Source organism: Lontra canadensis, unplaced genomic scaffold (genome assembly GCF_010015895.1).
Source record: "Lontra canadensis isolate GAN:19392208 unplaced genomic scaffold, GSC_riverotter_1.0 scaffold63, whole genome shotgun sequence".
Taxonomy (NCBI): Eukaryota; Metazoa; Chordata; class Mammalia; order Carnivora; family Mustelidae; genus Lontra; species Lontra canadensis.
Genome location: NW_022631057.1, coordinates 10,748,494 through 10,760,593, shown reverse-complemented (window position 1 = coordinate 10,760,593; position 12,100 = coordinate 10,748,494). Strand labels below are relative to the sequence as shown.

General features: G+C 53.4%; 1 protein-coding gene across 7 annotated transcripts in view; it reads left to right on the top strand.

Moving 5' to 3' along the window:
* PIK3C2B (phosphatidylinositol-4-phosphate 3-kinase catalytic subunit type 2 beta) overlaps positions 1-12,100 on the top strand; it is a 63,865-nt gene that overhangs the window by 9,174 nt on the left and 42,591 nt on the right. For 2 of the 7 annotated variants that reach the window (XM_032878383.1, XM_032878380.1), the window contains one exon: positions 1,063-1,189. The exons of 4 other annotated variants lie outside the window; for them this stretch is intronic. The gene's annotated coding sequence lies outside the window, so the exon portion shown is untranslated. Of the gene's footprint in view, positions 1-1,062; positions 1,190-4,276; positions 4,299-12,100 lie in introns of those variants that run through there. One more of the 7 variants, XM_032878381.1, reaches the window with a different exon arrangement.

Below are 12,100 nucleotides of genomic sequence, written 5' to 3'. Positions count from 1 at the left end.
TTACATACTTTGGAGTGGTATTTCCGCAAGGTGCTTCTGGAACGTCGGTCCTGATAGGCCTGCGCACATACGGCCACTCCCTGGTACACTAACCCAGCTGCAAGCAATGTCAGCTAATCCCTCTTGAGAATGGCCTCTGACAGTTGCTACCCTGGTTGACCCCAAGTGAGGGTCCCAGGGGCCTCCCTGGGCTGAAGGTGGGACTGATGGGATGAGGGTGTGCTACCCTGTGCCGGGCGGGCAGCTGGTCTACCCCTCTGCCCTTGTAGACTAGGGCTTTGTCTCATAGATGACACCTCTGTCACCCTTGGGGCCTTCCTGCGCGGAGTGGGGCATAAGAGATAGGAGCAAGACATCAGAGCATATCCAGAGCGACACCAAAAGGAATTGCCATGAGTCCTTGCCTTACTCCCCCATGCCCTAGGTCACTCCCTGCTTAGAAAAAAAACAAGTGGTCTTGAGCCCTCTGCACAGATGAAAGTTGTTTTAATGCCATCTAGGGCAAATGTGCTGTCCTTGTGCCCCAGACACCAGGGCCACTGTTTCAGTCTGTTGTGTCGCACACCACCTCAGCGTGTTAAGGAGAACGAGGAGCAGAAGTAAGGAAAAATTGGAGGAATTGACCAGGGAAGGCGTCTGAGGCTCTTGAGTCAGAGTAGGGAGAAGAGAGACAGAAAGCAGGGAGGAGGAGGGAGCCTCCAGTTGCACCCGGGACTTTGGAGGCCCTGAGAGGCAACTGGGTGGGGAAACAGGGCATGGGGAGTCTTTACTAGGTTCTCAGGGTAGATGGGTCGGGGGTGAGGGCACTGGACCTACCATCAGGACAGAGGTGACCAGACTGATACGGGGAGTCCCGGCTGGGATCTGGTACCATAGGACACTGCCTGCTGCCTCCTCCCTAGGTCCCCATCTGTGCTTCCCTTTCCCTGTGGTCTGGGGATTCCGAACACTGAGAGGCCATCTTGGGGAAGGTCTCAATCTGAGTTCCCTCCTAGGGCCCTGCATTCCGAGTGGGGTTTCTCCTTTGACCTGGCTAAAATGGAATCCTTGGTCTCTCTCTAGGTTCAGTGTCCTCGGCTGACCCTGAGCAGGATATCCTGCCTGTTACCAGGAAAAGTGGAGTGGAACCTCGCAGCTACCGAGGAAGGCCAGTAGCCACCTCGGTCAGTCTCGGCTGACAGTAGCCAAGGTCAGGGATTGGAGGGGGCAGCTGCCTGCTGGGCCTCACTGAGGGGCACAGGTGTTCTGGGCTGGGGTTCAGAGCTGCCTAGGCCTCAGGCGCTGAGAACAGGGAAGCTCTGAAGAGGCACGGACAGCACCAGAGACCCACCCTGTCTACCTTTTAATTAATGGATCATTCCTCCCAAGCCACTAGAAATTTCCCTTACCACTTCCAGAAAGGGTTGGGTTGGGCACTCCTCTCCTCAGACTCTGCTTTTCAAATGCAAATGTCTAGTGTCCCTGGGCGGGACTAACACCTTGGCCTCTAACACCCCTGTGTGAATTAGTATCAGATGTTTGGTGGTGTTTTCTCTCTCTCTCTGTGTGTGTGTGTGTGTGTGTGTGTGTTTTCTGGGCTGTAAGATGGGGGCTACCTGAGAGGGGCACCCCTTTCCTTTCCTACCCTGGTCTGACCCCAGGGCCTCTCCAGTGTGCCTTGACTTAGGAAGTAACCCACCAACACTGAGGCCTGCCAGAAGTGAGGTGGCCTTTGGGCGAAGGCCCTCCTGGGTTCATCTGCCTGGCATCCCCTTCCCTGGCATTCTGGCTCCCTGGTGCCCTGCGGGCCTGCCTCCAGTGTATTGGAATGTGGACAGGGAAGGCCTAGAGCTGCTCTCTGGAGCTGAAAGGTCCTGTTTTCTCTTTTTTTTTCCGGGTTCAACCTTCTGTCTGCTTTTCTCAGACTTCTTTGCCTGTGACAGTAAGATTGTGACTTCATGGTGTCTAACCCAGCTTCCTCTCCTCTCCTTCCTTCTCCTTTCAGGGAGCTGATGAGGGAGTGAGCAAGGTGTGGGGGATGTGTATGTGTGGTGGGGGGAAGGTATGGGGGCTGCGCGGGGGCGCTGTGAATGTGTAGGGTGTGGGGGTTGTGGAAGGTGTGCGGGGCATGGGGTATGCATGGAGAGTGTGGGATGCATGTGGGCATCTGGGGGAAGGTATGGGTGTGTGTAGGGGGGGAGGGAGGGGGTGGAAGAGGTAGTCTCGGTATGTGGAAGGTGCCCAGGGAAGGGAGTGAGTGGTGTGGGGTATGTGGGGGAAGGTGTGGGTGTATGTGCCGTTTGATTACCGAGGCTTTAGGTCCCCGACAATGACTGTTGTCTCTCAGAGATATTCTTGATCTGAGGAATTAGCACTCACTGAAGACACTTTATTATCAGATCACAAGTCTAGGTTGCTGGTTTAGGGACTTTGGTGGCAGACGGACAGTGGGCAGGGCTCATGGAGGGGGAAGAGCCCTCCTCCTAGGAGGAGGCAGGGAGCTTGTCCTGGGCATGGCGTGGGGGGGCCTGGTCTTCGGCTCCCCACGTTCCCGTGGAAGACTAGCTCAGCCTTTTTCTGCTTGACTTGCTTCTGCTCTCCCGGCAGCCAAGCAGGTGGCTCTCAGCTGCTGGCAGCCCACCGCCCACACAGCCTGTCCCTGCCCACTGGCCCTCATGCAGGCCTGGGGGCAGTCGCCCCAGGTTTCCCACAGTCAGCACCACCACCTGGAGGCTGCGGGCCTCACTTTCTGCACTCCTACGTGTTGGATTGTTCTGGGTCCTTGTTACCCTGATCCTGGGGCTCTGGCACGTCTGGGCCAATTGTGTACTTGTTGGGGGACAGCCCAGGGCTGGGCTCAGGATAGTCCCTGAGTCCCAGCACCACGTAGCTTCCCCACATCGAGGCTATGGACCCTTCCCCACTCTGCCGCAGCTCCAGCATGAGGCCCAGGGCAAAGTCCCTGAACTTTACCGGGCCTTGGTCTGCTCATCTCTAGTAGACAGGAGACCCGGTCGTGGAGAAGAGAGAGAGCCTCTCAGGTGTCTAAGAAGTTGCTACCAGAAAACAACCAAAGCATTGTTAGCATTGAATTCATTGCAAATGCTCCCTTAAAAATCCAAGCTCTGATCCCCAGCAAAGATGTCCTTCAGGACAAGGTCCCACTGGCCTTATTCAGTGCACTCTCATTAGTCCATTGCCCCTGCAATTTCCCCAGGATACACCCCCTCTCCTTGCCACGGGCTCGGGCCATAATTTGAGGCGCTGCTTGGTCCTTGTAGACGCTCGTGGGCTGGGCCCGCCCAGCCCGTGGGCACTTGAGGGCCTGAGCTTGGGAGCAGTGAGGTGGTTCCCCACTGCCTCTCATCTCTTCCCTGGTGACCCCTCCAGGCAGAGCAGAAACTTCTTGGTGTGTTCCGTTCTCCCTTTGGTGCCATGGCTGCATGGGAACATCTGTGACCCGCTTTCTAGAACCTGTTTAATGGGCTGGCCGCCTCCAGGGAGTTTCCCCAGCCCACACAGGAATCCCGGAGAACTGGATTCCAGAGGACACAAGCTGGGGAAGTTGGCCTGGAGATTGCACTGGAGGTGACAGGGGACAGTGCAGGCCTTGCGGGAGGCCTCAGTCTTCGAGAAGCAAATGGTGCTGTGGAGCAGAGCTGAGGAGGGGAGGCAAAGGCCTTGAGGCGTAGTGTGTGCCCATCCCCCACGCCACCTGCTTTCTTACACCCTCCTCCCAGAGGGGTTTCCTTTATACTTCCTGGGGTCTCCACTATCCTCCGAGAGGTTATGGTTTCTTAGATGTTGGTCTTTGGAAATGTTGGGGTGGTTTTTCTGACATGGGATGGGCTGGTGTGAATCTTGTCCCTAAAGAGCTTTCCTTAGGCATCCCCTCAGCAGGACACCAGGATTGGCTAGGGAAGGTCCTGCCGGAGAGCTCCTTCCCCCAACCCCCATCCTGTCCCACTGCCTTTCTCTCCTTGCAGGGCACCCAGCGGATCAGGACTAGAAGGGCTGGTTCTATGGGCTGTGATGGCCCAGTGCAGGTGGGGGCAGGGAGGGGGGAGCAGGAAGGGCAGACCAGATGGAGAGGAGATGTGGCTGCTCTGGCTCCCGGGATGGTTCCTGGATTAGAGAGCCACACACTGCCAAGACCTTTCTTCCCTCTTTGCCAGGGGTTCCATTCAGCTGACTGCCAGCTCCCCGTGTCTGATCTCCATCGCCAGCTCTAGGAAGGAAAGTTTGAAAGGGGCCACAAGCCGCCTGAACTCTTCATCCCTGACTTTCTTTACTCGAGTCCTGAATCTGCAGGGTTTGTGGTAGGATCTGTGATTTTTCAGGGCTCCTGTGTGTGTGTGTGTGTGTGTGTGTGTGTGTGTGTGTACACTGAACGAATTGCATACCTGATTTCTGAGCTGGGGTTGAGGACTTTCAGGCTCTGAATGGGAACACAGCTGTATCTAGCCATGTCACACAGGCTCCTAGCGTCTGTCTCTGTGCTCCTAAGACCCAGAGAGCCCTCTGCTAACTCTGGTATCAACTTTGGCTGCAGATGAGTGGAATGTCCAGAGTAGGCCCAGGGAACCCAGGGATGGAGAGTAAAGTTCCAATAGCGAAGACTGAACCATGTAGGGCTGCTTTAATTTGGCCAAGGGGATGCTAGAGAGGGGCTAGGTGAGGGAGAAGAAAGCACAGACAGTTGTTTTCTGTCTTCCCACACTCAGAACTAAGCAATAGCCACAGAGGAGGAACATAGATATGTTGGTTCATGATTCATGATGGGCCTGACATTAGAGAAAGCTGTGCAGAAGCCAGGATCAGGTGGTTGTCTGATTGAGACAGGGAGCTGACCTTTCAGATACACCTTCCTCTTGGATTCATGATGCAGGGCATGCTAACCTTCCCGGCTCCAGCTGAGCCTCTGGCAGTGGGGGCGCGGGGGTGGGTTGGTAGGGCAGTAGGTGTATGGAGCAGAGTGGTGGATGGGACCCTGGCTGCAAAGCCAGTGGGATTTTGAGTATGGGTAAGTGCGGGTGTTGGAGGGTGTAGAGGGGCAGGGATCCTCTGAAGACAAAACTCTGGAAGCCAAAGGGTTTAAGTCCGAATGGCTTCTTACTCCTTGACCTATTTCATTCTGAGAGGCGGTGCTGAAGGTTCCTTCCTCGTTAGTCCTAGAACTGAGTCTTCTTCCCTTACTAAAAACTATAAAAGGCGGGATGCCCGAAGCTGGGGCCTTGAGACCCTTCATATTATTTTTTACCGTCTTGATTCACGGCTCTTCATGTCCCTGCCCCGTGAAGATGGGCCAAGACATGCGGTGCTTCCCTGCCTTGTGCCCCAAAGGGGTGGGAGGATCGAATTCGTTGCAGGTAGGCCGGTCACCTTTGCTGGACGGTAAGCTCCCTGGAACTGTGCTGCGGTCACCTGAATGCTTCAGGGACGAGCATGGCGCCTGCCACATAGCTGGTCCTCGGTGGCCATCGGGATTCAATTCTGTGGGTCTGGGTGGGAGGAGATGACCCAGACCCATCCGGCTGAGCAGATCAGAGTCGTTCCCAAAAGGCGCCCTCCTGCCAGGTAGCGGGAAACCCTCTCCGCCTACCGCTGGGATCACTGCTGGCCCCTAGGACCCAAACCTCTCTGGCACAGGGGCTGAGCAGAGCCCACTGGCTGGCTGGAGTGTCCCCTCCTTTCTCTCTACCCTTTGACTCCAGACCATTGTGTGGCTCTGCCCTGACCCCGTTCCCTCCCCTGCCGTCCCCCAGCCATCCTTTGGCAGCCCTGTGGACTCTTTGGTGCCGTTCAGACCCTGGCACCGAGCTGCTTGCCCATAAGCATGCACTCTTCCTTCACCAGCTGATTGCCCGGGGCTGGGTGGGCTCCCTTTCCCCCACTTGCCTCTTGCCTTTCTGGCACTTCCAAAACTGTGGTCTGTAGAGTCAGACCTGGTGGCGTATCTGAATTCCTGGGGAGGCTTGGCAATGGTCAAAGTCCAGGGACTCACCCTACTAAGTCAGACCCTCCAGAAGAGGGGCCCGGAATCCGTATGTTGGAAAAACTTCCCACATGACAATCGCTGCGAGCATTCAGATGTGGGCTCTGTATTAGATACTATTGTGTCAACAGTGTGCTAATAGCATCGTGTTTATGTAGGAAAATGACCCAGTTCTTTGAGATTCAGGCTGAAGGATTTAGAGGTCAAGTGCTTCCATCTTCCTTGCAAGTGGTTACGCAGAGAAAGAGCGCGTGCCGATGTGGGGAGGTGTAGACAGTGCGTGCTTGCGGGTGGTGAAGGGAACGTGGCTGGAACTGGTCTCCGGGACAATTTGCACCTGCTCTTGGAAAGATGGACCTGAGAAGACAACACACCCTACGCCACCAAGGCATGCAGCCCCAGTGGGCGCCATTCTCATGGTTCTCTTTGTTGTGGTCAGAGGGTGGCACTCATGTAGACCCCAGTGTGTGGCTGCCCCCTGGAGTTGTGCGACACTGTAGTACTCAGCTCTCTCTTCCCGGATGGACTGCAGAGAGCCCGGTCCTTATCACCCCACCTCTTTCCTGGGACCTACATGCATTTTTCCCCAGAATCCATGGGAGCCATTGAGGACTAAGGGGAACAGAGCACTTTCTAATGTGTCAACCCAGCAGAGGCTGGCAGAGAGGGAGCTGAATTGGGGAAGGGGAGGGGGAGGCTGGAAGCATGAGACTCTCTTTCCTAAAATACTTTATGTGTTCCCACCCATCCCAGAAACTGAACTTTGGGGCTTGAGTTCTTCGAGGAAGCCAGCTCGCTCTACCTCCAGGTCGTTGGCCATGTTGCTCCTGACTTCTGTCTTTTCCTCTGCGCCTGGCTGCTGCTCTCTACCTTCCCTCCACCTTCAGGGGTGGCTCTCCTGGTCCTGCGGGGGCTGCTGCTTGTCTGCCTCCTCACCTCGGATCCCTCGCACGCTGACCGTCCGGCGGAGTCCTGGCCAGGCACCAGGGGATGTGGTTAGAGGCCGCTCGGCTTTCCTTATCTGAATTCCAGTTCTGGAAGAACCTCGGGAGCCAGGCCCAGGGAGCACCCATGGGCCTTATCTTCTCTTTCCTCCCAGGGCTGAGGCTGCCCCTTAGCTCCGGGATGTGACTTGGGTGTCCTCTGAGAAATTTGACTCAAGGAAACCACTGGGTTAGCATTCAGAGGCCCAGAGCGGGAAGGCACTTTGTGGGGTGGTCCTGTCTGTCCGCCCATCTGCCTTTACAGATGCCAAACCCAGCCCGGTGAGGTGATACCCAGTCCCGTGTTTGTAGAACCCCAAGGAAGGACACCAGCTGCTCCCTGATCGCTGGTCTTCTGCCTAGAAACTTTTTTTTTTAAATTTTTTTTTTTAAAGATTTTATTTATTTGACAGAGATACAGCGAGAGAGGGAACACAAGCAGGGAGAGTGGGAGAGGGAGAAGCAGGCTTCCTGCCGAGCAGGAATCCTGATGCGGGCTTGATCCCAGGACTCTGGGATCATGACCTGAGCCGAAGGCAGAAGCCTACCGGACTGAGCCACCCAGGTTCCCCCGTCTAGAAACTCTTGTCACTGGAAAGCGCTGACCTTATGTCCCAGTTCAAGTATGTTTCTCAGTGGAAATGAGGTGAATTTGGAACTTAAGGAACTTAATGGTGGTGTGGTGGGGCGACAAGTCTATACCTATTTAATTTTGAATGTACTATTTTAAGACTATATTTGAGGTATGTAAAGGGTGCTCTTGGGATCATAAAGAAGTGGCCCGATGGCTCAGTTGATTAAGCAACTGCATTTGGCTCAGGTCATGATCATGGAGTCCCAGGGTCAAGTCCACATTGAGGGCTCTCTGCTCAGCTGGGAGTCTGCTCTCCTTCTGACCTCTCCCCTCTCATGTTCTCTCTCTCTCTGCTTCTCTCTCTCAAATAAATAAATAAATAAACAAACACATAAAGTGGCCCTTAGTCCAATCCAGGGTTTCAGAGAATGCGATGTCTGAGCAGAGCTTGAGGGGTGAGTTAGAGTCCCACAGGCAGAAAGCAAGAGGGATCTGGGAAGGACTTGCCCATGGGAAGGAAGATGTTGAACAAAATCTGAACAAAATCGGAGAGGTATTGTGTTTTCGCCAATGAATGGAAGCCCGTGAAAGTTAGATGGGGCTGGTGATAAAGGATTTGTAAAGGAAGCAAATAGAGAGCCTTTGAAGGGGTGGAAGCAGAGAGTGGGACGATCCCGTTTATCCTTTAGAAAAAGCCCTCTAGCTGTTCTGGGGAGAATGCCTTAAGGAGGGGCAGCTTAGGAGGTAGAACTGTTAGGAGCCCATGATAATAGCTCAGATGGGAGAAGATAAGGGCCCTTGGGACAGAGGGAGGGACTAGCTTCAGGAATGCTAATGAGGAAAAGTTGCTTCCTTTTTTTTTTTTTTTTTAAGATTTATTTATTTATTTATTTATTTAACAGTGGAGGGGAGAGAGAGAGAGAGAATGAGATCACAAGTAGGCTGAGAGGCAGGCAGAGGGGGAGGGGAAGCAGGCTCCCTGCAGAGCAGAGAGCCAGATGTGGGGCTCAATCCCAGGACCCTGAGATCATGACCTGAGCCGAAGGCAGAGGCTTAACCCACTGAGCCACCCAGGCGCCCCGAAAAGTTGCTTCTTGACGGAGTCTTTGGTGACTGGCTGTGGGGGGCCAGGTGAAGGATGAATCTTAGGTGGCTGTCGGGTGCCCTTTGCCAAGGTGGGGGACCAGGAGGGAGGAGAGGTTGTAGGAAGGGAAAAGACAAGGTGGTAGTTCAGTTTTGGACATATGGGTGGGCATATCAACTTGAAGGGCGAGATGCCCCTTTGGATATGCTCCAACACAAGAATGGAACAAATAGGAGATGAGAGGCAAGGTTGCCCGAGCAGAGGGTGTTAACAGTGGCTGAGTCCTGAGTCAACACCAACATTTCACGGGTGGCCAAAGGAAGAGCAGGCCCAAGAAGGACAGGGAGAACCAGAAAAAAGTGTCATGGAAGCCAAGGGAAGAGTCTGGGGAATGAAATGCAGCAGTCATGTCCGGACATACAGAAATGCCCGTGGAGGGGTACCTGGGTGGCTCAGTCGGTTTTTAAGCAGCTTCCTTCAGCTCTGGTCATGATCCTGGGGTGCTGGGATCGAGTCCCACATCGGGCTCCCTGCTTAGCCGGGAGTCTGCTTCTCCCTGTGCTCCCTTCTTTGTCCCCGCTGCTTGTGCTCGCTCTCTCAAATAAATAAACAAAATCTTCAAAAAAAAAAAAAAAAAAGAAAGAAAGTCAGTCAGTCCTGTGGGACTGGACGGCCTGGACATCATTGCTGCTGGTGGTTTTTGTAGAAGGATGGGGACAGAAGCCAGATCACAGTGAACTGAAGGGTAAAGGGGAATTGGGAAAGTTCATGTGTCTTGTGCTCTCGAGGAGCTTGGCTGGGAAGGAAGAACAGAGAAGGTATTGGCTAGAGGACGAAAAGGCAAGAGAAGGTGCTTAGGGTGTAGGGGTTTTTGTTTTTGTTTTTTATTCTTCCTTTTTAAGGCTAGAAACAGCCTGGACACGTTTATGTGCTAAGAGAGAGACCCCGGTAAGGAGAAGAGGCAAAGGTACAGCAGAGGGGAGGGACTTCCGGGGGCTTCCTCCTGGAGGGGAGGCAGCGGATGGGGCAAGAACCCAAGGAGGCTGTGCCTCAGCAGGAGGCGGGAACCCACTTCCCCTGAGACCCAAAGGAAGAAAGGGAGACTGTGTGCAAGTGTGGATAAACTTGTGCGTGAGAGAGGCAGGAAGTTAGATTATTTCCAATGGCTTCAGTTTTCCTCTTTATTATAATGGTGCCTGGTGAAGGCAAATTTTTCTTTCTTTCTTTTTTTTTTTTTAATGAGAGAGAGAGAGAGAGAAAGGAGGCACTCATGGGAATAGGGGTTGTGGTGGGCAGAGGAAGAGAATCTCAAGCAGGCTCCACACCCAGTGCAGAGCCTGCCATGGGACTCAGTCTCACAACCCTGAGATCATGACCTGAGCCCAAATCAGGAGTTGGCAACTTAACTAAGCCACCCAGACGTCTTTTTTTTTTTTTTTTGTCAGATCTTTGTGTATTGCAGAGAAAATGCACAGAAAAATTTAGGGTTAAAAGCATGGATGGGGGAAAAAATGAAAGAGAAATGCCTTCTATTTGAAGTTGAATAGGGAGGGGAGTCTGTAATCTTGTTTCTAAAATCATTTGATTTATTATTATTACAGTCATGAGTTTTGTACCATAGGTCTGGTCCTGCAGGTAAAAAAATCCTGAGGTGGTGCCCAGTATAATTCAAGAAGAAGCTGCTCCTGTGAACTTCAGAGCCATCTCAGGGATGGAGTTACCAACCCCAGACAGAGCCTCCAGGAAGGAAAGATTTGGGATCAGACAGGACTCAGGGGAGGACACAGCTCTGCTCCCTGTGCCTTGTGTTCAGCATGTTCAGGACAGAGCGATTGTTCCTTCAGGCACCCGTGACTAGAAGAAGGAATTTCTATTACCCAAGGCCGCCGAGACCCAGAAGTTTTCTGTCAGGGGGTCCCACATGTGAGTGGAGAAGAGGTGGTGATAAGAGGGACTCTCCCTGAGGTCACAGGCCCAGTGGCCCTGGGTTAGGACAGAAGACTCACCAGAGGTCCAGCCTCTTTGGAGGTGGGTGACAGCCCAGCCCTGAGAGCACAGGGAGGGTGTGTGTCATGCCCCCATGGGCCTTGAGCTCCAGGGCAGCAGCACTGAGCCTGAGGTCCCAGAATCAATCTACTGATTAGCCTCAGGCACCAGCTGAAGCCCAGAGAGGGTCCCAGGCTGAGCCGCCCATGGGGACAGAGACACCCCCTAGGGTTCCTGAGCATTAGCCTCATCCCAGGACTACAGGTGTTCAGGACACGTCCCAGCTGTGCTGGTGACAGGACCCCAGTCACACTCGATGTCCCTGGTGTTTACTGCTGATGGGGATTCTGCCTCTTGGACATTGTGACACCAAGGACAGCGGGGTGAGCACAAGTTGACCTGACTTCCAGAGGGACAGAGAAGCCCAGAAATGGTGGAGAGTCCAGGAAACTGTATAACCAGAGAGGAGATGGCTGGGTGTGTGTGTGTGTGTGTGTGTGTGTGCGCGCGCGCGCGCAAGTGCGCATGCGTGACACCAAAAATGAGGTCAAGTGTAGACACCCCTAAGTCTTAACACTGTCTGGAATAAAAGTCTTGGTCCAGCTTGGAGCGTTTATCTGGTGTCTCCTGTCTAAATACCAGGACCTTTTCCTGGGACCAGTTTCGCAACTCCCAGCAGCTGTGTTCTGGGTATCTCCGTCTGCTCATCTAATTCCTTTGGATTTCAAATAGTAAGACTCCCTCTTACTCTCTGGGGGTAAAAAGTGATCAATAAGAAGTTGTTGAAGGGTGGACAGGCTTGGCAGAGAGTCACTTCGTTTGTCCCCAGGCTGGGCTTGGGCTGCTCAATCTTTAGGGAGCTACTTACTGAAATTCACCAAATCAGCCACGGCCCTCCAGGCCAGGGTTCTGTGGCTGGGCCTGATGGAGACACCAGGGTCCTGGGCAGGTACCTCAGGTCAAGGGATACCCTTGTCCTAACTCATCTGGGACCTGATGAAATTTGCCACCCAAGTATCTACCTGAACCTTTTTCCTTTTGATGTTTTCAACTTTTGAGTCATAAGGAACAACATGCTTTGTGTTGATTACCTGCTGGGTAAAGGCATACAACAGAATGAATCATTTGTGATAATTGTGTGAAATCGTGAACTTGGCTGCTGGCGCCAAGAGCCAGAAATGGCCACTTCACACCCTCCTCGCCTAATCTGAACCACATACACACAGAAGTCTGTGGTTCTCAGCTTCGGCCGTAGACCAGAATCTCCTGGGGTTTTAAAAAATACCACTGCTCTACCACAGACCAGTGAAATTAGAATCTCATAAGCACACCCAGCCATCAGTACTTTTTAAAAAGTGCCCCCAGTGTTTTTGATGGGTAACCAGGGTTGAGAACCACTGGGCTAGGCGAGCCTTATCCTGACAGCCATTCGTTCAGTGCCTGTCTTCCTGTCATGGGCTCTAAAGAAAAGGATACCAGCACTGGAGTGCATGAAGGGG